Genomic DNA, 25082 nt, shown 5'->3' with positions numbered 1-25082 from the left:
AGAGCAAAACCAATCAGCTCCTACAGGTCAGAGCCTAGAACTCATGAAAATGACTTCCACCAAATCGGCTTACAAATTCTGGGTGGTGCCCAGAAATGTTCCTCTTCTTGGCAACAAAATCTCAAAGGGAAATAAAATTAGAGCAGTATTCTAAAATATTACCTTGTGAATTTTCCTTTCGACCCTACAAGTCTCTCCCCTTTAAAACTAGACTAGCAGGCTACAACTAATGGCCCCAGGTCACCAAAGAACCTCTCGAGAACCAGGACTTGGATTTTTGACCTTGAGTTCCCGAAAGCCAGGGCTTGCTATTGCAAACAATGGCACCAGAGCTATTGTTGCATTATTGTTTTAATACCAACAGTGGAGGTTTGACTATCAAGTGCAAGGGCTGGAGGACTCAAGCAAGGAATTCATACCTCAGTCCAGAGAAGGGGGGGGGGGTGGATGCCTGAGGCAGTAAGAGGCAGTTTCCCCCTCATACAGGGAGGAGATAAGAATGTTCTGAGCTTTGGAAGGTGGTGCTGAAGAAGTGAAGGGGAGTGCAAAGGTTTCTGTGTGAGTGTGGACTGCACTCGGGGCTCCACCTTGAGGTTGAGACTCTGGGAACCCCACAGAGTGGGCAGAGAAGCCTTAGCCATGCTTCTTGCCTGACCCACCGGGCACAGAGCCCCATGCCACCGTGGGGGTGCGTTGTTCACATGAAAGGGTGGCAGGATATATGTGGGCAGTGAGAGGTTCTGAGGAAATGGCCCCTCCCACTCCCACCCCTACCCCCCCCCCCCCTCCCGGGGCTTGGCTGGCTCCCAAAGGGCCAGCAGGTCGTCTGTGCCTGAGTAGAACATAGAAGGACCAGAGAGTCAGGAAGTCCTGCCAGAGCGGCCAGGAGCAGGAAAACCCAGGCAGGGGACTGAGCTGGCAGGGGAGCCTCAGAAAGTCACATTGTCTGTGAGAGGTGGAGGGAGCTGTGCGAGCCTGCTGAGCTGGCCCAGAGCAATAACAAACCTGTCACAAGAGTGACATGATGCCACGTGGACAAGAGATCCCCTCCTGATGCTAACAGCATACACAGTTCTCACTCCTGCCCACACCAGGGAGCCCAGAGCACCCCCCGAGAGGTGGATCCGAGGAGCCACGTGGGTCAGCACACAGGGAGGACAGTGCGTAAACTGGTCAGTGGAGACCATGGCAGGCCAGGGGTCAACGAAGACAGGGCATCAGAGACTTGAGTTGATTCTTGATGGTCAGGAAGAACCGGCTTGTTGCCTTGGTAGAAACAAAGTACCCCTGTCCTCATCTACCTGGTCACTCACTCCAGCTCTCTGGAGTGCTCTCTGGCCTCACCACAGTGAGGATCAGCCACTGTTCAGGTCCAAAACAGGAAAGGGACATCTCCAGTTGAGAGTTCACGCAAAGATCACAGAACTGATTAATCAGACTCAGACGCATATGTGTACAAGTGAGGTGTGGGATCAACCAGTGTCATAAGAAGTTCTAGGTCAACCTACAACACCATGACACAACAAAGAAGCCAGGAGGAGTGTGGGGGGATCCCGCCTGAGTCTGCAAGACATGGGCTATCTCTAAATGCCAGCTGTGTGACCTGAACACATTTCTTGTCCTCCTGAGGCTCAACGACCTCATCTATAAAACAAGATGATAAAATACAAATCTTAAAGGGTGATGGTAAAGGGTTAAATCATGTCCCCCGAAAAGGTATGTTGAAGTCTAACCCAAGCACATGGGCATGTGGCTCTATTTAGAAATAAGACCCTTGCAGAGACAGTCAAACTAAAATAAAGTCCTCAGGGTGGATCCTAATCCAGTATGACTGGTGTCCTTATGAAAAGGGAAAATGTGTACATAAGGCAAGCATGGATAGAGGGAAGACAATGGGAGGACACAGGGAGAAGGCAGCTGGGTTCCTGGGGTGCTGCACCCACAAGCCAAGGGCTGCCAGGGAATGCTGACCAATACCAGAAGCTAAAAGAGGCAAAGGATTCTCCACCAGGAGTGCCTGGGTGGCTCAGTCAGTTAAGCATCCGACTCTTGATTTCAGCTCAGGTCACGATCTCACAGTTTGTGAGTCCGAGCCCAGCATCGCGCTCTACGCTGACAGTGCGGAGCCTGCTTGGGATTCTCTCTCTCCCTCTCTCTGTGTCCCTCTTCCACTTGTGCACATGCACTTTCTCTCTCAAAATAATAAACATTAAAAAAAGTCTTTTAAGAAGGATTCTCTGCCAGAGATGTCAGAGCCCGGGCCTGATGACACCCTGATTTTGAACTTCTGGCTTCTAGAACTTGAGACAGTAGTTTGTGTAGTTGCAAGCCATCCAGTTTTTGGTACTTTTTACGACAGCTCTAGGAAGCTATTACAGGCGGGTTGCAAAGTTTGAGTGCACGATATGTGGAATGTGTGGCCATAGCCGACTCTGAAAACCTGAAAGTTACAATAATAAATACTTGCTATTTTATGCTCAGATCCCTTTATGACCCTGGACACAGGGGCCCAGGATCTTCTGGTTCACAGACAACCTTGGTTCGTAAGAACATTTTCACTCCTACAACAATTAGAACAATAATAACAAAAAGAAGTTCTCAACATACTTTCTAGCCTACGGCCTCATTTTTTTTTTTTTTTTTTAAGACTGGCTTAATTTGTTCTAGGCTTTGGGGCTTGGGCTAATTAGTACAGCTGAATATATATTAGCTGCAAATGAACTTTCCTGCCTTTCCCACCCAGCCGTCAGCACAGGACCCCAGTTGCAGATGCTTTGAAATCTCCACAACCACAAAGCAGAAAGCCGGATGGCAGTGTGCCTGTGCGTGTCCTCAGCTTGCTGGCTACCTTCAGCTGCCTCCCCCTGGGTCGTGTGGACAAAAGCAAACATAAACATGAGTGTTAACGATGTGCAGGCATGTTCCGAGGACTTTACCCACGTCAACCCATTTCATCCTCTGAACAAAAATGGCAAAGCAGGAGCAGTTATTCACATTTTACAGATTGAGAAAGAGAGATGCACAGGAGCTGGGGAAGGTTAAGTAATTTGCCTGAGCTCAAACAACTAATAAATATAGAACCAGGACTGGATTTCAGCTCCTCAAACCAAAGCACTAAACCATGTTACTGTCATTTATTGCAAAAGTGGCTTCTGAAATGGCTCTGAAACAAAATTTAAAATGTGAGGGAAAATGTTGAGTGACTGTATGTCACCATGTGCCAAGAATATTGCACAACATCATTTTGTTAATTCTCATAGTAGCCTAAAAACAAAACTACCATTATTCTCATTTTATGGATGAGAAAGCTGAGGCAGAGAGAAGTGAAATAATTTAGGTGAGGTCCTACAGATCCTATCTTAGAGCTGGGATTTAGACTTAAGTTTGGTGAATCCAAAGACCATGCCCTTCTCACCCAGTCAGCCTGGCTCAAAAGACAGGGGAGACTATCAATGTCATGTATTATAACCTCTTACCTACCCAGACAAAAAGTGCCTGCAGAAAAATCTGGTAAACGGTAGTCCTCAAGTATCTCCAGTTGCTAAAACAATCTATTCCCACCTGGACAGGCTATTTCTCTCTTCCTCCTTCCCTCCTTTCTTCCTTCCCTCCCTCTCAAACTCCCTCCCTCCCTGTCATTCATGAATAGTCTAGAACAGTGTTTCCTAACATTTTCTGTATCATGGCATACAAGAAATAGTTTTGCCACATATGGCCAGACAGTCTAAGCTATTCAGCTCCAGCAGTGGGGATGTCCCAAGTGCTGAGGTGTGCAAAACCTGGGGCACACCTGTAACTCACCTGGAGGCCATAGTTAAGAAGCTTTGGTCTGGGAGAGGAAACCCCCTAAATGATGGGTGAATGTTAATACAGTATTGTGTGTCCTACAATGACAATAAGGGACTGGGAGATCACGGGAGGGATACTGAGCCAATCTTAGGTCATCAAGGAAGCCCTTAAGGAAGAGGGGCATCCTAGGCTATCATCTGTAAGAGGGGTTGATTTAAGCCTGGGAAAGAGATGGCTGCTGGGTAGGAGGACATGTACGGCTAGAGGAATCCCATTTAGAGTATTGGTGCTCCATACACACCTTGTATTATCTCACTTTTGTTTTTTCTATCTCCTTCTCTGATCTGGAATGCTTTCCTTATTCTTACCTTGTTATTCTTCCCTGGCTGGTATTTTCAGCCTATAAATAGCCCCCACAAATGGCCCTGCTTAGTCAATCTAAGATGGAAACAGTGGTCAACGTCTTTATTAGAGTATGTTGCAGAGGCTTTGGTGTGAAGAGTCACAAAGCCACTGGTTGATGGTCATGTCGCTCTGTGATTAGAATGGTCTTTAAACCTCGTGGCTAAGACAAGGAGAAGCCACTCTGAAATCATTGCTGGCAATGAGACGAGAGCTCTGGGGATCAATAACCACCAGGGTACAGCAGTTCCTTCCTTATGTACCAAATTTGCCTTAAATAATGAAACACCAGCAACAGTCCATCAGTATTCTACAGCTCCGTGGGAAGTGATTTCATATACAGCTCTTTATTTTCTCAAACATTTTATTCTGACATTTATTTTACAACCAAATACCAAAGACTTATTTCTCTACAAAGCCTGCATTACACCGACATGATTTTTCCTTCAAGAAAACGTACCCATAAACAAATCATTGAATGAAAAAAGGAAATGCTCTGTGTCCTGGCACCGCTTGGCAGATTGCCACAAAAACTCCAGCTCACAAAAGTTGCTGGCCTAGAACATGTCTAGCATTTGGTAGGTACTGATTCTTAATGAAGAACTGCTAACTTAATTGAATTAAGAAAAGCATGATAATGGGGCGCCTCAGTTGGTTGAGCGTCCGACTTTGGCTCAGGTCATGATCTCACGGTTCGTGGTTGAGCCCTGTGTCGGGCTCTGTGCTGACAGCTTGGAGCCTGGAGCCTGCTTCAGATTCTGTGTCTCCCTCTCTCTCTGCCCCTCCTCCACTCGTGCTTCATCTCTATCTCTCAAAAGTAAATAATAAACATTAAAAATTTAAAAAGAGAGAGAGAAGCATGATAACAAGAAAGTGAGCTCTGGGCTCAAATGGACTTGGGTTGGAATCCCAATTCTCCACTGGTCTAGTTGAGTGAACTTGAGTGAATGGCTGAATTTCATTTAGCCTCAGATTTCTCCTTTGTAAAACTGGGGCAAAACCACCTGGCTCATAGATGAAGAGTAAATGGAATAATGTACCCAAATGTCTAGCTCAGAATTATGAATGAAAGATACTCAAACAATGGTATTCTTCCCTTCTTCCTTCAAATTCGTCGATCAACCAAGCCGCGTAGTACACGCCAATAGATTATTGGCCAATCAGAGCAAGAATCGAGCAAACTTCTGTACCCTGGGTCAAAAGATGGAGTCTTGAAAACAATATTTTTTCAAAAGCTGCGCAGGTGATTATAGTGTGCAGCAGGGTTGAAAAGCACTGAACTAGAAAAATGAAACTGTTCTGCTCTATTCTGGTCTGCTGCTGTGCAGGATGTGGCATTCCATTCTGGTGCATGTCCAGTAAAAGAGGAAATAGGGAGGGCCACCTGCACAGTGAAACACACACTAGAATGACAAGAGCTCAAGGGCCAGGTTGATTAGCTCAACCAATTGAAGATGAGGAGGAGCCAGTGGCCACTCTCTTCAAATATTTGAAGGGTTATTCTATAAAGACAGATTAGGCTTGTCCTCCACGATCTAAAAATGTCAATCACTATGAATCAGGGGTTCAAATCATCTATGACCAAAGGCAGTGAGTTCACAGTCACTGGAGGAATTCAAGAAGACATTGCACGACCACTTGATGGGGATGGGAAGGAAGGGATTCAAGCATTGAATAAGTCATTGGACTAGTCTTAGTAACCTCTCTCAAAACTTGTGGCAATAGCAGTGTGATTAATTTTGAGTGAGTTCTTGAAACAAAGACACTTATACCACAGAAGGATGAAGAAATTCAAGTCATCATTCTCTGTGTGTCTCTACCTTGGGCCCTCCTAGTCCACAGGCTTTGGGGACATATCCTTTGGACACAGCTAGAGCACATGTGTCACTCTTGAAGGTTGCAGCTAACAGATCGTATCACATAGTATGGCTGGTAGGATTATTAAATCATCTAGACCAGTGTTTTACGTCATTTTTTTTTTATAAGCAGTGGGAACTCTCCCTGTTTTTAAAAACAAATCCTGCATGGGAATCTAATAAGTGATGGAAATCAGGATGCTCTGGGTAAAACAGGGGAGCTTCACAATTCTATCTGTGGCCCCTAAGAGAGCTTCTTATAGCCCTAAGGTCTCATAGTACAGGGTTTAAAAACCATAATCTTGCAGATTAACCCCTTCTTTTTACACACGAATAATCTGAAGCTCAGAATGGCTAAATAGCATGGTCAGGGTCACACAGCTAGTGAGAGCAGAACTGGGCCCAAACAAAGCTCTTCATCCTGGGCCCGGTGCCTTTCCAAATATCCCACACGAACGCCTTCAACTAAGGACAAGAGTGGCTTCAGACCTGGCTGTAGGGTCAGTTCTTGGGCATTTATCTATGACAACAATGATATGTAAAAGACCCCAAAAAACTAATTTCAACCCAAAACGTCAACTTTCCCCCCAGGGGTACACATTCTGTGTTGCTGGTGGTGGATGTGGATTTACTCTAACATCCAGTTTCTTACTCAGTGTCTGTCCCCAGTGATCAAAGCCTTCTGTTTGCAAAGTGACCATCTGGGGGTGGGGATGGAGGTAGCTCTTTGTCTTTACACCCAAACCATGGATGGGTCTCAAGTCTTCGACCCACAGCAAGGTGCTTGGACTAACCGAGCAAGATACATGCAGCTGACTGGAGTTGGGCCATTGTTTTGCGTGTCTTCCTCTTCTCTCAACTTGGGAAAGGGTTCTGATTGCACCACAGGCAGAAAATAGAATGAAAAAGGATCTGGAAAGCACACAAGGGTAATTCTCACCATAAATACTAAAACTTTGGGTAACTGGCAGTTCAATCTGCAAAGTTTTTCCAACTATTCACTTGCTTATTCACCCAAATAAAGACAAATCAGTATTTTCAAATTTTCCTTTTGCCTCAGGCTCCAGTATGATTCAGCACAATACTCTTATTGATCCCATCTTTATTTAAAATGTAGATGTTTTAAATCTACATTTTTGTGGGGCACCTCGGTGGCTCAGTCGGTTAAGTGTCGACTTTGGCTCAGGCCATAATCTCACGGCTTGTGAGTTCAAGCCCTGCATTGGGCTCTGTGCTAACAGCTCAGAGCCTGGAGTCTGCTTTGGACTCTGTGTCTCCCTCGTTCTCTGCCCCTCCCCTGCGCGTACTCTGTCTCTCCCTCAAAATAAACATTAAAAAAAGATTAAAATGTAAATGTTTTGTTCATCTCAGATTCTTTTGCATTAATTTTGATTTTTAAACACATTGCATTAAATATTATCTATTTTCATTACTGAGAGTTTTGGCACCACCCACCCTTAAGTTCTGCTCCCTAGGCAAGCACCTCACTCACCTCCCACTAGTCCCGTCCAGACATTGGTAAGAGCACGAGGGCACAAAATATAAAGAAGATATGTGCCTATTTTCAAGTAGTTCTCAGGCTAGTTGGGAAAGACAGGTAAACAGCTAATTGAAACATAAAAATTTCTGTAATGGAACTATGTGCAAGGGACAGTGTTGGCCTAAGGAAGGACGGATCCACTTTGCTGGGGTGGGGAGTTGGCAACGGGGAGGAGAAGGGCACTCCAGGCTGAAGGAAACGTGTGCTCACAGAAGGACGGATGTAAAGGCAAGATGAGCCCTTCCTTACAGCTGGCAGGAGTGCGATGTGAAAGCACAGGGAGAATGGCCGAAGGTAGGCTCCGAGAGGCGAGCAGAAGACAGGGCTGCAAACACGGACTGAACACCTTGCATGTGCTCAGTGCTCTGTGTGTCTTCACAAAGCATGAGTCATAATCTGCGCTGAGAAAAACTCACTTTAATTGCAGCAGACAGGGCATGTCATAGGGAAAAAGAAAATAAAACCAGGTAACTAACAAAGGGTGCAGGGACAGACATCAAGAGGACAGTGGTTTCAAGGAAGGCACACTCAGTCCCTGTGGACTGTGAGGGGACATCAAGAGGAGGTAGCCCTTAATTTTAGTGCTAAAGGAGTTCACAAAATCCCAAGACTTCATATCCTCCTCTCTGATGGGATGTGCATGTCTGCATCTCTATGATGTAAGAGCTTCCATTCACTCTTCTTTGTGAATGCAGTCTACAAGCTGACCTAGAAGGAAGACCCCTCTGCAGCCCTCACTTGGAACGGAGCCAGGGCTCTGTTTCCCTGGAACATAATCCCAGCTGACTGTCTTTGCTGGATGAGCACAGCAAAAGGTATAAATAACAGCAACAATGAACCCCTCCCAAGACTGCTATGGGATTAATAAGCCCTCGAGACCCTGGCACTCCAAGCCCTGCAGAAACTAGTGCTTCAATTGCTATTATGAGCAGCCTCCCAGCCATGGCTCCTTTAGCACATGCTGTTAGATAATCTCTCCAGACTATTGCTGGGAGCCATCAATCACCCCGTGCCTGTCTCCTTGCCTGAGGCCTGGGAAGGGAGGGGAAGAGGCTTGGTAAGGACAGTGAGGGGTAGGACATGAAGGGGTCAGGAGACTTTCTCCTCTAGAATAGTGGGGGGATAGAATGCGGGCTTTGGAGTCAGCCAACATGGGTTTAAACTTGGTTTCCCCATCTAGTGTATGCACAGTAATAGGGCTGTTGATAAATACCTCCATTCTTTAACTGGGCACACAGTAGAACTGGACTTCTCAGCCCCTTTGGAGCCAGGTGTGACCATGGTGCTTTGGCCATGGGTATGAGGGGAAGTGATGTAGAAGAGGGGGTGTAAAAGCTAGTGGAAAATTACCACACTCTCTTCCCTCGCTCCCCAACCATAGCAATTGAGGACACATGTGTCAATTTTAATTTAGCCTGGGAGTCTAAGTGACAAGGGTAAGCAGAGACTCCTGCTGACCTCTCTTCAACATGAATGAGAAATGAACTTCTGTTTTGTTAAGCTACTGCGATTTGGGACATTTTTGTTATGCGGCATTACATAGGTGATCCTGACTAGTTCAAGGCAAGTTAAGTTGTTGCACCTGTGGAAGGCTCTGTTTCCTCACTTGCAAAGTGGTGGTCATCATATCTTTCCTATAGAGTTATTGTGAAATCTCTAAGAAATAATTAGTATAAAATCATTAGTAAGTACTCAGCCCATTCTAAGTACTTAATCATTGTTAGCTCAGGTGCTGGTTATTATTATTGCCATATTATTATCACCTTCACTATCATGCTTCTTTTCTTAGGCTCTACCTGGTCCTAGTTTCTGCAGCTCTTCTCTATCCCAGGTGGAAGCATCTATCCTCCGTGTAGACTGAGCCCTGCTCTCAGGTGCTGAGACCAGGTCCATCTGAAGTAGGTTTGGAAGCTGTTTTAATTCAATAGTCTCTGGTGGTACCTAGCTGTCCCTCCCTACAGAACTGTCATTCTGTGCATCAGCTTCAATCACTGGGCTTCTTCCAACTGCCTGAAGCCCTGTGCCTCCCCCATGCTCTGCCTCAGAAATGGTAACTGGACGCTCATGTCTGAGGCTGCCGTGGCTACCTTCTTAGTGGTTTATGTTCACAGCAGCTGTCCCATACGTGCAGCTGGGACCCTGTCCTTGAAACCTGCTGGGGCCATGCTGCCTTCTGGCCTGACATCCTGGTTCAGGCCTCACACCCATAGAGTCCTCACTGTCATGCTCTGGTCATTCTAGGGCTGTGCACTGACCCCTGGCTGCTGATCCCTTGACCGACCGTGGCTGCTGCTTCTTTGCTTTGCTTCCCAGAGTAGCTTTCCTTTCGGCAGCTGTAGCTGTGTCTGTGATCTGCTAACTTTGCCAGAGGGTGACTTGCTCATATTTGCACTTCCAAGGCTTGGCAGGCAGTAAATACTCAGAAGACATTTATCGAATGATGATTGAATGCATGAATGAATGAATGAATGAATGATACAATGGAGTCATTGACCTTAATGCTGGGAATAACATTGAAGCTCATCTAATCTAAACCCTTCTCTTTTTCAGAATTAAAAACTGAAGTCCGGAACCACATAAACCCCTTAGAAGCAAAGTGGAATGTGTAACCAGGATCCTGACCCCAAATTGGCCCAGCCCAGGAAAGACCAGGGGAACACGCATTCTACCCCACCTTCTGCCATGCTCAAGGGCATAAAATCTCTTCATGTTCTCCAAGGCCAAGAGTAAATGCCATCTTCTAAGACTACATGAGAAGTCTTTCTTTTCTTTTTTTTTAACATAAAACAGAAACAGAAAATAAGGTAGTATGGCAAAAAGGGAACTATGCAGAGAAATACTTTTGTTAATTCTATTTTTCTCAACTCACTAAAGTATACAAAAGGGAAATGTGTTTGAGTAAATAAGGAATATACTGAGTAGAGGAAGAGGACAGTGCACCTTCCTTTTGTTCCCATGGACTATGCAAGCCCCTGGAGCTGGGGCCGGCTCCTGGCCTTCACTCTGCCTGGGCTGCCCTCCCTGCCTGCCTTCTCCAGCACCCCAGGTCCCACCGTGGGCAAGGCATGAGGAAGTGTCTGGGAACATACCAACTGCTCCCTCCGTGCTCATAAAGAACTCCCTCCTCTGAAGCCTGTATGATGGCCCCTGAGCATGTATTGCGGGTACAGTGTGTGATAATACCGTATACAGTGATCTCACATTCCCTAGTCTTTCTGCCACAAATCCCTAGGCTCCAGTCTCCCCATTCCTGGCCCCAGTTGTCTGCAAGGTAAAGGCAGACTTTGTACTAATACTTCCCCCTGTGTGCCTGGGACATTGTCCATCATGATTCCTGAGATTTGGTTGGAAGAGAAAAGTCCTCAGAAGCACACGGCCTATGTCTCCTGAGAAAGAGAAGATGAGCAAGAAAGTGAAAGAGAGTGTGCCTGCCTGGGGGCTTTCCTAGCTTCTGTGGGGATGATGAGCTCCGGAACCAGGCTGGAGCAAGGTGGAGTCTCTGGTCCCTTTGAAGGTGCCTTGCTCGGGAAGTGGTCGGGGCATCCATACACCCCAGATGTGGCCTCATTCTGCAGAGATGCTTTCCGCCCACCTGTGTTCCAAATACCTGCTACAGTGGGACTGTCCTCCAGGGCTCAGCGCACCTCCTTGACTCAAGGCACCCAGTATCTTCCTTCCCCAGTTTGTAATGACAGATAGCTAGGAGTTCCCATACCTTGGGCTGTCTGGGCCAGTGCATGTGTGTATGTTGTTGGCCTGATTATTAATGGCACCCATTGGATGACACTCCTTGTAGGTAATTGCATCCCAGTGGGAACCTGAGGGGCGCCTGGCTGGAGGACCTGGTGGCTCTCTCACTTTCCCAGCTGGGGCCGCACGAGGGGGTCTTTGTGCTCACTCTCTCCCCATCACTCATTTGGGCAGCACTTTCCTGAGGGTCGATCCCTGTTGCCCTTTACATCACTGTTTCCCTTTGCTATTAACCATCATTCAGTGTAGAGCCTCACGGGTATTAGAGATGAGGCGACTGAAGTTCACCAAGGTTAAGTGACTCCTTCAAGGTCCCAGCTCAGGGCTGGAGCCTGACAAGGGCCCAGCCACCTTTTTTCTTGGGCTTAGTGTTCCAGATTGGGGAAGGAGAAGTTGTTAGTTTCAGGCAGGGTGTGATTTTTAAAGCCCCATCTTTTCCTCCCCTCCAGCCTGTTCCTCGAGATGGCCAAACAACCAGTTCTTCAGGGGGAGTATTTACTCTTCTGGTAGCTTCTGGCTGATGTTTAGGGGGTATCTACTCACGTAGGTGCAGGAAGACAGTTCCATGCTGTCCTTGGTCACAACAGAAAGGAAGCACATATTCACTGTATCTTTCTGACTGGGCTTCTCCCTTGACACTACCTGTTGAATCTCTTCTAAAGGGTATAGAGAGGGGCAGGATTTCTCTATGGAAGGAATTAAAGGTAGCAATGTGATTGCAAAGCAGCAGGTGTGGGGACTCATCTCACAGCTTAAAGTATTGGCAGAGAAAGCATTTTGCTGTTACTTAATGTCTATACTTGTGACAGTGGGTGGAGGATGCTGCTGGCAGTCATGGCCGAGCTCAAGTCAGCTCCCCACCCTCCAACTAGCCCTTCACACTGTTCACGCTATCCTTGTAAACCAAGCCCCATACTGAGGCAGTAAATGGAGACATAGACAAGTCACAGAGTGTGCAGACACACAAACCTAACCCAACCCATGCCAACAGTTTGACCCTTGAAGTGCAGTGGAAAGATAGAGACCCCTCTGTGTCAGGCCCTCCTGACGTCTACCAAGTGGTGTTATGGGCAAATAGCTCCTGCAAAAATAGAGTCTAATGCGGGAAACTCAGCACCTCCGTCAGCCCAAGTTTTAGGAGTTACACTGGCATAGCTTGATTGGCTGTCAATCCCCTTATCAATGAGCTCCCTTTACTGGCTGAACAGAAATCAATAAAACTGCATTTAAAAACCTTTTTTTTTTAACTTATTTATTTTTGAGAGACACGCTGTGAGCAGGGGAGGGGCAGAGAGAGAGGGAGACGCAGAATCCGAGAAGCAGGCTCCTGGCTCTGAGCTGTCAGCACAGAGCCCGAGGCAGGGCTCAAACCCACGAGCCATGAGATCATGACCTGGGCCAAAGTTGGACCCTTAACCAGCTGAGCCACCCAGGTGTCCCAATATAAAATTGCATTTTAAAGGAGACTGTCTCTCACAGATCTTGTCCATGGCAAGCCTGGGGTCCCCATTGGCCTTTGTCCTCTGTTCCTTTGTCTGTGCAGAGGAGATGTGTGGGCGTCTTCTGCATGGCAAGTAGGGCCCAGGATCATCTGTTTTCTCTGTGATAGAGAAATGTTCCCTGAGTTCCCCTCTGCAGCACCGAGTGCCCTCCCAAACAGATGAAGTGCAGGCAAAATATTTCACTTTCATGACTCCAGAACTTGGGACTGGCATTGGTGCTGAATTTCTTTTATTAGACTTAATTTCCGTGGCAACTGTTCACCCCTAAAGCTACGTGATGATCTTGGGAGCACCCAACAGAAGAGGGGCTTCTGTTTTCTCTTATGCCTCCCTGTTGCTATAGCATCTCGTAGGAGATTCCTGTTTTTCTTTCTCTTTTTTTTTTAAGATTTTATTTTTAAGTAATCTCTACACCCAACGTGGAGCCCAAACTCACAACCCCACAATCAAGCATTGCATGCTCTTCCAACTGAGTCAACCAGGCTCCCAGGCAGATTCTTGTTTCTTGACATAAAAAAATCTTTTTTATCTTCCCCAAGTTCGTTGAGCCCCCCTGCACACTTTCTAAAGGAACAGGGAAATGCTGAGTGTGCAAATTGTATCATGTAATTTTCCAGTTTTCCTGGTGGGGGGATTGGAAACGTTAACCTGGGGCCCTATAGAAATTATGTCTCTTTGAACTTTATTTCCCCTCACTCCTTTCTATTTATAGATCAGTCAGTATAGAGAAAAACCAGAGTCCTCCCAGACATTTAATATGCTCTCCCACCTCCTGGTTTTTGCTCTTGCTCTCATCCCCCTGAATGCCCTCTCCACCTCTCATTTGTCCGGACCTTCAGAATCTACCCATTATTCAACCTTTCCCCTACTACCATTGCTCTACGTTATGCTTCCTTTTTCTACCTCCTAAAGCATTTCTTTGTAAACTCCTGTTCTTGTAATGCTATATGTTTCAGGTATATAACAGTATTCTTTCAAGTAAGATACAAACTCTTTGAGGATCAAAATTATTATCGACAATAGGTATTTGAATTGCCTCTGCCCTGGTAGGAAGTGTGTCCCATGGAAGAAGATGCAAAGAGAAGCCAGACTCAGAAAATTAAAGCAAAACTGTCAGCTACATGAGGGCAGGGATTTTGTTTTGTTCACTGCTTAAAACACATGAAGGCTGAATGAGGCTTAGAAGTTGTCCAGACCAGTCCTTTCACTTTATAAATGAGCCTCAAAAGCGAACAGCAAAGGAGCCCAAGAATGTGTCTAAACTGGAACCTAGATGAAGCCCCCTCTTGGAGATCTCTCCCCTACCCCATGCCTCCCCCACAGCAAGAGTTTAGCATCAAAGATCACATTTTGGAAAATAGATGTTTTCCGGTTGGCTTTGACTACACCTGACTCAGCTGACTGCACCTGCATCAGCTGACTACACCTGACTCAGCTGACTTTGCACCTGCATCCCCTCTTCCAGTGGCCAGGAGTGCTGGCTCTCAAAAGTCTGTTCCATCCTCTTGGTCTTAAGTTTGTAATGAACCCACAAAATTATTAGGTTGGATTGGACTGAGGTGAATTAAGCAGTGGAGACAGTGTTGTTACAGCCAAGAGAGACAATGAACTTGATTCTCAGGCCCTGGTCCCACTGGTTAAAAATGAAACAATAGGGGTGCCTGGGTAGCTCAGTCGGTTAAGCATCTGACTTTGGCTCAGGTCATGATCTCATGGTTTGTAGATTCAAGCCCTGCATGGGGGTCTGTACTGATGGTTCAGAGCCTGGAGCCTGCTTAAGATTCTATGTCTACCTCTCTCTCTCTCAACCCCTCCCCCACTTGTGGTCTTTCTCTCTCCCAAAAATACATACATACATACATGCATGCATGCATACATACATACATACATATATAAGAAGCAATAATAAAACATAGGGTTTACTGAGTGCTCCTGATATGGCAGGGTCTTAGCTTTTTCTATATATTTTCTCACTTATTACTCACAACTTCCCATGAGGCAGGTGCTCTTATTACTGATTTTGTAAATGAGGAGACTGAGGTACAGAGAGAGAAATTAAGCAACCCATGGAAAAGGAAAGGAAATACCAAGATGGAGATGGGGAAATTGTCAGGATTCTACGATTCTTCTGTTATCATAAGAATCTATGGGTCTCATACAGAAAACCCATTTTTTCCCAGCACTGTGGTTGGAAAATCCACATGAGTTTAAATCGAAGGTTGAAAACAATTCCCCATGAGCCAGATGTTTGCTTTGGCTACACAGTGTTAAAAAGAAAAAAAAATTTGTGAATAACATTTAAAATTGGTAGATGGTTTATGGAATTGTTGATTTTTGGTTTCTCTTGTAAAACTGGTGGAAAACTATGTTTCTGTGCTGCAAGAGGTAGCTGGAGCTGAAGAATGGCGGGTCCTTCAGACAGCTTCCCCAGTCCCCCATAATGCCCTCTATGTGCTACCTCTCCCCAACATGGAGCTGAAGAGATTCAGAATATGCCACGTTGAAATATGCCCACTCTGACACGAGGATTATTTTAAATTGAATGCAGCTAAGAGAAAGCAAACATGGGCTGAGCTCTCTGCTGCCCCCCTCCCTGCCTGAAAGGGAGCATAAATTCCCTGAAGGTGAAGGTGGCCCCTTGCACATTTCCCACAGCAACAAAGGCAAAACAGCCTTTGTAGCAAAGACTAGCCAGCACCAGGAAAGAGTTTATACAAACTCACTTGACTAATCCTTATCTTCCATTAGCTTCCCCCACATATTTACCTCTCCACAGTGTGCAACCGCCAAAAGCCTAAGTCCCTTTTCTTTGGTCTTATCACTTCTTTACAAAATTATCATTCTTCTTTAAGATGCTCTAGAAGCCCCAACTTCCAACTACCCCTGTGAGTTATTCATCACCTACTCCTTCTATGTGCATGTGCCATGCGTGTGCTAATAAACTTTTGTAGGGGTGCCTAGCTGTCTCAGTCGGTAGACAATCTCAGGGTTGTGAGTTCAAGCCCCACATTGGGCGTGGAGCCTACTTTTAAAATAAATAAATAAATAAATAAATAATAAATAAAAAATAAAAATAAACTTTTGTTAGTTTTTCCCTTGTAATCTGTCTTGTGTCAGCTTAGGTTGCAGGGCCCCATTCCAGAACATAAAAGAGTACAAGGAAGAAGATTGTCCTCCCTTCAGAGGCCACACTTGGTTGTCATGATGCCTGACCGACTTCCCTCCATCATATTGCCTGCCAGGCCCCCAGAATCACTTCAGCTTGAGATACCTACAGTGTGTACCTACAGTGAGTTCTATAGTGTCTTTTCTGCTACTCAGGGACTGATTCTTCATAAGAAAAAGGACCCTAAAAGTCTTCTGAAAATAAATGATCTTTCTAAATTAGAAGGATGAATTATTGCCAAAATAACAAACCTCATTTTCCAGTGTGGGAAAACCTGTTGGAATAATTTCTCTAGAAAGAAACAATTTCGTTATATGGAAAAAGCGGCCTCTGTTCAGCAACCCTTGAATGGCAGCATCAAACATTAGAACCTTGCCAAACCAATTTTCCCCTTTCAAATTTAACACTGCTCCATTTATCTCAGTGGGGACTAAAGACCAGCTAAATTTGAAGTCATAAAGCTGAGGCTTTTTGAATGATTTTGGTCAAAACAGCTCCTTTGTAAGCAGGCAAAGTGTGCTTATTTAATGTTCTTCCTTCTCAAAGGAGACTAAAGAGAAATTTCTAAAATTTTCCCCAAACATTTTGCCTCTGAGCGGATTATAAAGGTGGAGAATTTCAGCTGGAAAAGGGAAGCACATTTCAGAATGTTATCAGCTCTCAGAAATAGGAGATTATAATGGAATCAGGGTTTCTCCCCCTTGCCTGTGAGTAGTGCGCTTCTGTAATCACTATAATAATGATGCTTTGCATTTGCATTGCTCCATTCATTCTTCTGAGGGACTCAAAAAGCTTTACAAACATTATCTCATTAAATCCTCTCAACCTCCCTGTGAGGCAGGTAATGACAAGAGAGATTATCCCTGAGGTACAAGGTTCCCTTGGGCGGGGCAGGGATGAGACGAGCTGCCCATAATCCCAGGCCAGGTCCCCACCAGGCTGGAAATGGAGCTCTGGTCTACAGAATGCTGGATGGAGCTTCATGTGAAGAACAGTGTTTCCTAGGGGATGTCAGCAGTGACTTTGTTCCCCCACGTGTCCTTGCAGGCCTCCCAGAGGCTCATGCAAAGGGAAACCATGTCTGGGTCCTCCCATCTGGAAGCTGTCTGGGGGCACTGCGGACAGAGGAGGCATTCAGTGAATATCACTGAATGCGTGAATGCCACTTCAGTCCCAAGACATCCAGCTGCACTTGGCCGTGCTAACGTTTCAATTATACCCAAGGGCTGAATTTTCAGAGGCTTTCTTTCCTTTTGAGACACTGGAGCTCATTTTCAAATGTGGCAGTGGGTATCTATACCTGCTGATGTTTTCGGTGGGGGCAGATTGAGATACCGAGGTAAAAATCTTGCTGAGGGGTGTATTGGGAGTGTATTTATGGGGAAAGGGGTAATTAACTGGACCAATCATGTAAATTAGCTCAGATACACTGGCCTCCAGAGCAACTGGCCTGACCCCAAAGGAAAGTAAATGGCAGTGGAGGAGGGGAGGGGAGCATGGGGAAGATGATGAATGTTAATAAATGGGAACTACTGACTTCTGTAGTAACATTACTACTCAAGGCTCAGGATTCTCATTTCTATTCTGTCTTCCCTAGAGAATAGACGGAAGAGTCGGAAAAAATTGAGCAGACCGTTGAGCTGGCTACGGTCTTTACATCCAACTTTTCAAGGGGTTCTCAAGAAAACATAATCTTGGGTCATCTCTTCTGGGCCTCATGTTTATCATCATCTAATAATTCTTACAGATCACACAAGGGCACAGTGTATAGAAAGCTGTTTACAACATCCGTGCTTTGGGTGGACGAGACGTGTAGTTAGGAACAAAAGTAATAGTTTCCAGAGGCCAAATGTATGAACATCTCTCAGGAAGTAACACCATGCAAATGCAAGGTGTCTTCTTACCGGTGATTTCACTGTAGACCTCATTTAGCTCAATTCCTTACCTCAGTTCAATTAAACTATTATTTACCGCACATTCGTCAAAACTAAAAGCCAGACAAGGTTACGTGACTTGGTCAAGATCACTTCATTAGTTACATCATTGAAAAAATAAAAACAAATCAACTCACTGGAATTAATGTTGCTATTTTTCATGGGACACAAATAAAGGCGATATTAAGCACTGCATGAATTCATGTTAATGAAATCCAGTTATGGTTTTTAATCAGCATGCTTTTTATGCCTTCAAGGCCTTGGGCATGAGCATAGAATATGTGCCTATTAAACATACAGATACCATATAGATGGTAGGCAGATATGAAACAGGGCATCGGGATGTTAGAACTGAAGTTTTAAAAGACTGTGAGAGTCTAAAACTACAGGCCAACATAAATACAGATACATTTTTTTTTTTAGGTAGGGACTCTGCATTTAGTTTCTAAGCCTGTCATGCAAGGACAGAATATGGGTCCCATAGGACATTAGTCCAGAGATTTTACTAAAACGTTGTGCATGTATATTCACCCTAAGGGAAGATGCTCAAAACAGCCAAGTTCTGACTAAGACCCATTAATCCAGGCAACCAAACACTCGGTGGCATGTGAATCACTTTGTCACTCTGTGACAAATCTCAAGACCCTTAAATCTTCGCATTTTCTACAACGTTCTAAGGAACTGTAAGCTGCAGGTGGGCCGACACCCAGCACGGGAAGCCTTGGCAGAGGAGATGAAACCTGAATGCCCTGAAACCTGATGCATTCTGAGCTACTCCTTGCCTCCAAGCTACAGGAGCCAAAGGGCTTCCCTCGAGGTCACACATCCAGTAAATGGATAGTGGCCTCCAACTTCACCCCTCACTGGCCTTCCATTTACCCAGAGGCAATTCCTAAGGGCGGGCTGCAGCCCCAGGAGAGATGTGAGGCTGGTCTGGGGGTTTCGTAGCAGGAGGGAGGGGGGGCCGGTGCCAGCCTCGGTGGGGGCTGGTTCAGAGGCTCCTCCCTTTCTGGAGCTCCTTGCCTGGTGGAGACGTCACAACAATGCCACAGGGGCAACGGCACGGTGGCCCCACCGAGGCAAACATGCCCCCTTTGCTTTCACCTCAGGTACTTAGAGGACTTTGAGGAGCTGTTGGAGTTGTCATGACAACAGAAGCAGGCCATTAGAGCTTTATGCGAAGATGTGAGGACTTGGGGGTCTGTAGTTCCTGCGTGTGGCTGAACGGAGCGCACGGGATTAATGAGGTCACAGCCCCGGTGCACCTGTCGTGTGTCAGCGGTAATGGGTCCGGCCCCCTCCTCCTCCTGCTCCAGGGGGCAGGGTGCGACCCAGGGGGGAGATAGGGTCTGGGAACAGCCCAGGCTTCTTTCTAAGTCCTGGTGGGCAGGATCCCTGACAACAGGTCTCACAACTGTTTTCTGTACTACTTGAGGCCAGAAGACGCACTTCCCAGATAGCAAGGGCAGTTTGGTTTCGTGGCAAGAGGATGGTACCATTCAGAAAGGAGGCAACCCCTTAGCTTGGATAGGTTGACCCAGGCTCGGGCGCTGGGGTTGTTTGACAGGAGGGCGGAGGGCTGGGCCAGATGGTACAGAGTCCCTCCTTAGGACTTCCATTTGACTGCATACCTATCCTGGCATCCTTTACGTTTGAGCACTTTACATAGTGATCATAGTACTCAACAGCACAGATTCCGGAGCTGGACTCGGGTTGTAATCCCAGCTTTACCACTTCTATGCTGTGACCTTGAGCAGGTGCCTGATGTTTTCTGTGTTTCAGAGAACTGTGTCTGTACAATGGGGATAATAATACTAACTACCTTCTAGAGATGTTGTGACAATTATATGAGTTAATACATGTGGTATTGAGAATAATGCTTGGCATATAGTCAACATTAAAAATACATTAGCCATTATGAAAAGAATCGTTAGTATTATTAGTATCAATCTGGACTTGCCTAATGAAGACGTCTTCTAAAATAAGAAGGCTGGGGGCGCCTGGGTGGCTCAGTCAGTTAAGCGTCGGACTTCAGCTCAGGTCACGATCTCGCGGTCCGTGAGTTCGAGCCCCGCGTCGGGCTCTGGGCTGATGGCTCAGAGCCTGGAGCCTGCTTCCGATTCTGTGTCTCCCTCTCTCTCTGCCCCTCCCCCGTTCATGCTCTCTCTCTGTCTCAAAAATAAATAAACGTTAAAAAAAAATTAAAATAAGAAGGTTGGAAAAAATGATCTCCCCCTGTGTGTGGGATAGTTCTGTAAACATGGTCTTGTATGTCATTCTTGGCTACCGGTATCTACTTGAGTTAAAGGCGATTTGGCCCAGCAGAAGGTAAGGCTTCTATTTATGCCCATATGTGAGCTGCACTCCCAGATGCTGACCTTGTTGGACTGGATGGCTCCACAGCTGTAGTACACACAGGACTGGCACATAAAGACAGGACGGCTGTGTACGGTTAAGTTGGTTGCATCCTGCACGAGAGTGGCCACCTCACATGTGAGTAGGAGTTGAAATTCAGTTCATGCTCCACTCTGTAAAGCATGCCCCTCAGCTGGGGCTGAGTCAGCCTAGAGAAAGGAGTGTCTTTTCTTAATTTTTACAAAGGCACCCAGTAGGATACCAGCAGCCTTATGACCTTTGAGAAGGTCACAGAAAATTCTGACCTGGACCCAAAAAGGCTGGGGGGGGGGGGTGCTTGTGGATAATGGGGCAGGGTAAAGCATTTCACTCACTTATGCAATAAAAGAACTTCTGAATCTGTGCTGGGATCTTGATTGAAACAATTTCTCGCATTTTCTTTATCTGACATTTTGTCCTCTTTCTGCTACCTTATGCAGGGCTTGTTTAGATTAATTTTGCTGATCAGATCAAATCACTTTGCCTATATTGGAAATGACACACAGCCTCTGCGTATTTACCCGTATTTGTATGTGTGGAGAAATGTGTCTACAGATATGAAACATGAAAATGCAGAAATGCCTTCATCTTCTTTATCTTCAGTTTGTGTTTAGCCGACTTTGATAGTCCAGTAGCTACCCTTCTCAGAGGAGTGTGGTGAAAAACCACCCCTCCCCTCCCCCCTCCAATCGCTCTGTAGAGAGCCGAGTTTTGGCAAGGTCATACCACCAATCTGGAGTCGCTGAAGACGCTGAGGCCCTTGCATTTTCGTCCTGGGGTTGACCAGGGCTGACCCCTGTTTACATTCAGTCAGTTACGGGGTTATGTGTCTGGGGAGTGTGTGACCAACATGGATGGCTGTAGGCACTATGGGGAGATGCCACGTGGCGGAAGGGAAAAGTAAGAGTGCCAAGTCGAGAGGCTTAGTTTCCAGGCTGGGTCTGTAATATTAAAAGCTGTGAAACCTCAGCAAACATCCAGCTGCTCAAACCTGAGCTTCTTGGTCTGTGAATGGGGAGAATAATACTCTGCGAGTGTTCGTAGGGATAAAATGCTATCAGGCGTGTGAAAATTATGAAACACTACATACAGTCAACAAGCAGATTCAGCTAAGAGCCCCCAAGAACGTGTTGTGTGCCACATAAAGCAATACACAAGGGAATTGTTCCTGCCATCCGCTCGCTTGCGATCTGTAAAATGAGGATGATGTTACTACGTTATCTCTACAGTCCCTTTCAGCTTTAGGGCTCCTTCTTACTCTGTTTCTCTATAATGGAATAATGACAGAATTTTAGAGCTGGGAGGGGCAGTGGGGAAGAAAGAAGAAAGAGCAAATAAACATCCAAAACAGGCAACAACATTTGGGGGGGGAGGGGTGGTGCGAAGCGCCTGGGGCTTAATGAAGCTGCCTTGGAGGAGACCCTTGGGGTCCCTGCTGGCCTACCCCGGCACCCTTCTGCACAGAGCAGGGAGGGCCAAGGACCTCTGGGGAGACATGGTGAGGTTACCAGGGTGTCAACCAGACTTTCTTCCGAGTGGTTTTGGAAGTTTATGGATCTGCTTTTAACTGGTAACATAACTGTTTGCTCTCCGGGCTCTTGCCCAAAAAAATAAATCCTCAAACTAGCTGCTGCCTAATTATCATCAAAGGATCAGAGGCAGAAAGTAGTGTTCCTGTCATCGTCGGAAGGTCATGCAATCTACTCAGCCCTCCCCGGGTCACTTGGTCCTTAACACTCACTTCCTCGGGGCTTGGTAAAACCTGGATTCTCTGGCCCCACCCCCAGCTTCCGGTTCAGTTTCGCCTTGGGTGGAGCTCAAAAATTTGCATAGCTAATAAGTCCCCAGGGGACACTGATGCTGTAAGGTTCAGAGCTACTTTGAGGATGACTCATCTCAACGATGTCAAGTTTATCAGGTCAAGCCTAAAGCAGACCGATACATACTCGTAGCACATTTGTTTTAATTTCTGTCCTGTAAGGTATCATTCACGGATCCCTGCTAGGGTAACCGTGCTGGCTCTGCGTCCTCACTGCAGGAGGAATAATATAAGTAACAGTGAAGAAATGACTGGCATCTTTGCTGTTGTGAAGATGTGGAGGACATCAGCTGCTACAGGTCCCAGTGTTCTTTTATTAGGATCCAAGAAAGAAATCTCTGTCAGTTCTCAGAAGCAGGGAGAGAAAAATGCTTTTCTTTCTTTCTCTCTCTTTCTCTTTCTTTCTTTCTTTCTTTCTTTCTTTCTTTCTTTCTTTCTTTCTTTCTTTCTTTCTTTTTTCCAGAATGATTAGGATGCTTTTCCCTTCCAGGTCCCATGACTTCATTTGGCCACTAGAAAGCTCTCAGACTAACACACAGCCTATTTCTAATAAAGAGAACTTTATGGCACATATTTTAGGGCACTGATCTTCCGTGTCATATATTTTTATTTAGTCTCTTTTTCCTTTTTCTGTTTTTTTTTTTTCTTTTGTAATCTTACTCAAATCCTTCCTGGAATGAGGGAAGAATAAATAAATAAATGCACAAACAATGAAATAAAGGAATGGTGAAAATTATGTGTGCTAGTTCTGAGAGGACAAGAAATAGCGTGGTAATAGAAGTTGGTGTCAGTAAACGTGTGCTGTTTGTCTGTTTTAGTGCGGTAGGTAACAAAAGTGATTTACCCAAGATCCACCAGCTGTATTCTGTAGACCTGGCACTAAAGTATAAATCTTCTTGCTCCAGCGACAGAGACCTTTTTTTCTAGTCTTTCCTGCTTCCTGTACATAAAGCATCGAGATAACTGGGTTCCTTGCCTTGGTGTTTAGTGTCAAGTTATCCAACCTGAGAAATCAATAAAATGAGTTTGCTTTGAGCCCAGACGCTCCCCTTCCCAAAGGAAATAGGAAGGGGTCAGTACAAATTTATAAAAACTTGGAAAGATGGCCTAGTCATTAATAAAGAATTTTTTTTTTTTTTTTTTTTACTTGGGAGATGGTTGTTAATGTCTCCCACGTCTTGACAGTCAGTTAATATATTGGTACCAGTAAGGGCAGGAAGTGTTAGATTTTTCCAGAATTCCAAAATGATGCTTCAAAGAATTCAAACAAAAAAAAAAAATCACAGGGTGACCACGGAGAGTGATTCTAACAGTTAAGTAGCGGCCACTGTTCACACAGCCCTCGTCCCAGGGTTAATCAGGGGGTGGGGGCAGCTTGGCAGTCTGTGTGGATCACTCTGGACTCAGCATCCGTGAGCCACGAGGTGTGGGGCACCCTCAAGACAGCCCAGCACCTGTTTACTCCTTTCAGGAGGCCCAGATGGGTGGGGGTAAATCCTTCCTCTTCCCAGCACCTCTGTGCCCTGCCCTCACCACACTGCGCTGAAGTTACCTACTCCAGTGCCCATGTGTCTACACTGTAGAACTCTCTCAGGGGACAGCCAGAGAAGATTCCAGCAGCACCAGCATAGGAGACCAAGCCCCTTTTTATTTACCTTGTTTTCTTTTCTTTTTTCTTTTTATTAAGTCTTTTAATGTTTATTTATTTTTGAGAGAGACACACACATACACAGAGTGTGAGTGGGGGAGGGGCAGAGGGAGGGGGAGACACAGATTCCGAAGCAGGCTCCAGGTCCTGAGCTGTCAGCACAGAACCTGATGCGGGGCTCAAACCCACGAACCGTGAGATCATGACCTGAGCCGAAGATGGACACTCAACCGACTGAGCCACCCAGGCTCCCTTGCCTCATTTTATTTTCAAGTGAGTAGATTAAAGGTGCACCGAAAAGCTTTTAACCTTGCTAAGAGGTTTGGGAGTGGTCCAGCAGGGCTGATTTCCTCCTGTGCCCACCATGAGGACCTACTGGACCCTGATCAACCTTGACCATCTTGGTTAAGGAAGCCAAACTGAAAGGAGGTTGGGAGGGAGGGAGATTAGTACGGTGTAGTCCTCCCCCTTCCCTGCTGCCCCTTTCCTAATGAATTCTTCAAACTGCATCCAGAGGAGGAGATGGGCAGAGGTGGGCCAGCCCACTAACCAGCTGCATTAATCATGTTCCATCCCTTCAGCCCAGCGAGATAGATGACCCGACAGCAGGCCAAGTGTTCAGGTGCAGTGCTAATAATAAGCTTAATTCAGCACTTTTTGATCTTCACAGGAGCCCCCATCCCAGCGCCTCACCAGTCCTATGAGGAAACGGGTACACCAAAGGCTGGCATGGGGTTCCCAGGGGCTTTGGGTTAGAGAATTGGGCTAGCCTCAGCACTCCTTTTGCAGTTGGGAAGTCTCAGGCTGGGAAAGGTCACCCAAGACCACAGGAGGAAAGCAGGGCACAGTGAAAAAAACACTACTTCGTGCCGATGCTATCTGGCTGCCCAGAGAGGAGAGGGAGTAAGAGACAGACCGGCTGACTCCACTGTGCTCCAGTTTTTCAAGAACCTACACTTATGCCATTCCCTCCCCTCCTCTCCCTTTACACCCCATTTGTCCTTTGAGAACCAGCCTATTTTGTGTACAACTGGTAGACTGACTGTTTGGCAGGGGGGCATTCAAAAGCAGTTCCAGTGCAACTCCCATGTACGTGTCACGGCCCCCTGAGTCCCCGATGCCCTTATTCTGTCACCTTATGCTGTGAGCCAACCAGGGTGACATGACCACTATGACTCAAATCATACCTATAAGTGCCTGAGGGAGGGGTGGCCAGAGATGCACAAAATGTGGCTTTTGCCCCCAAGGAGTTTACAGCCCCCAGGGGAGGAGAAACCATACA

At 46.1% G+C, this 25082-nt stretch overlaps 1 protein-coding gene and 1 long non-coding RNA gene across 2 annotated transcripts in view; one reads left to right on the top strand and one right to left on the bottom strand.

Annotated features, from left to right (window-relative positions):
• Positions 1–25082, bottom strand: part of TNR (tenascin R) — a 409362-nt gene that overhangs the window by 250481 nt on the left and 133799 nt on the right. The window lies entirely within an intron of this gene.
• On the top strand, positions 9376–10336 carry LOC147572674 (uncharacterized). The gene is made up of 2 exons (XR_015246079.1): positions 9376–9485; positions 10138–10336. It is a non-coding gene; the product is annotated as an uncharacterized LOC147572674 (long non-coding RNA).

This window comes from Puma concolor, chromosome E4 (assembly GCF_028749965.1).
Source record: "Puma concolor isolate L17-30 chromosome E4, mPumCon1.1.hap2, whole genome shotgun sequence".
NCBI lineage: Eukaryota > Metazoa > Chordata > Mammalia > Carnivora > Felidae > Puma > Puma concolor.
Note: the sequence above shows the minus strand (reverse complement) of the source record. Positions and strands in the feature narration are given on the sequence as shown.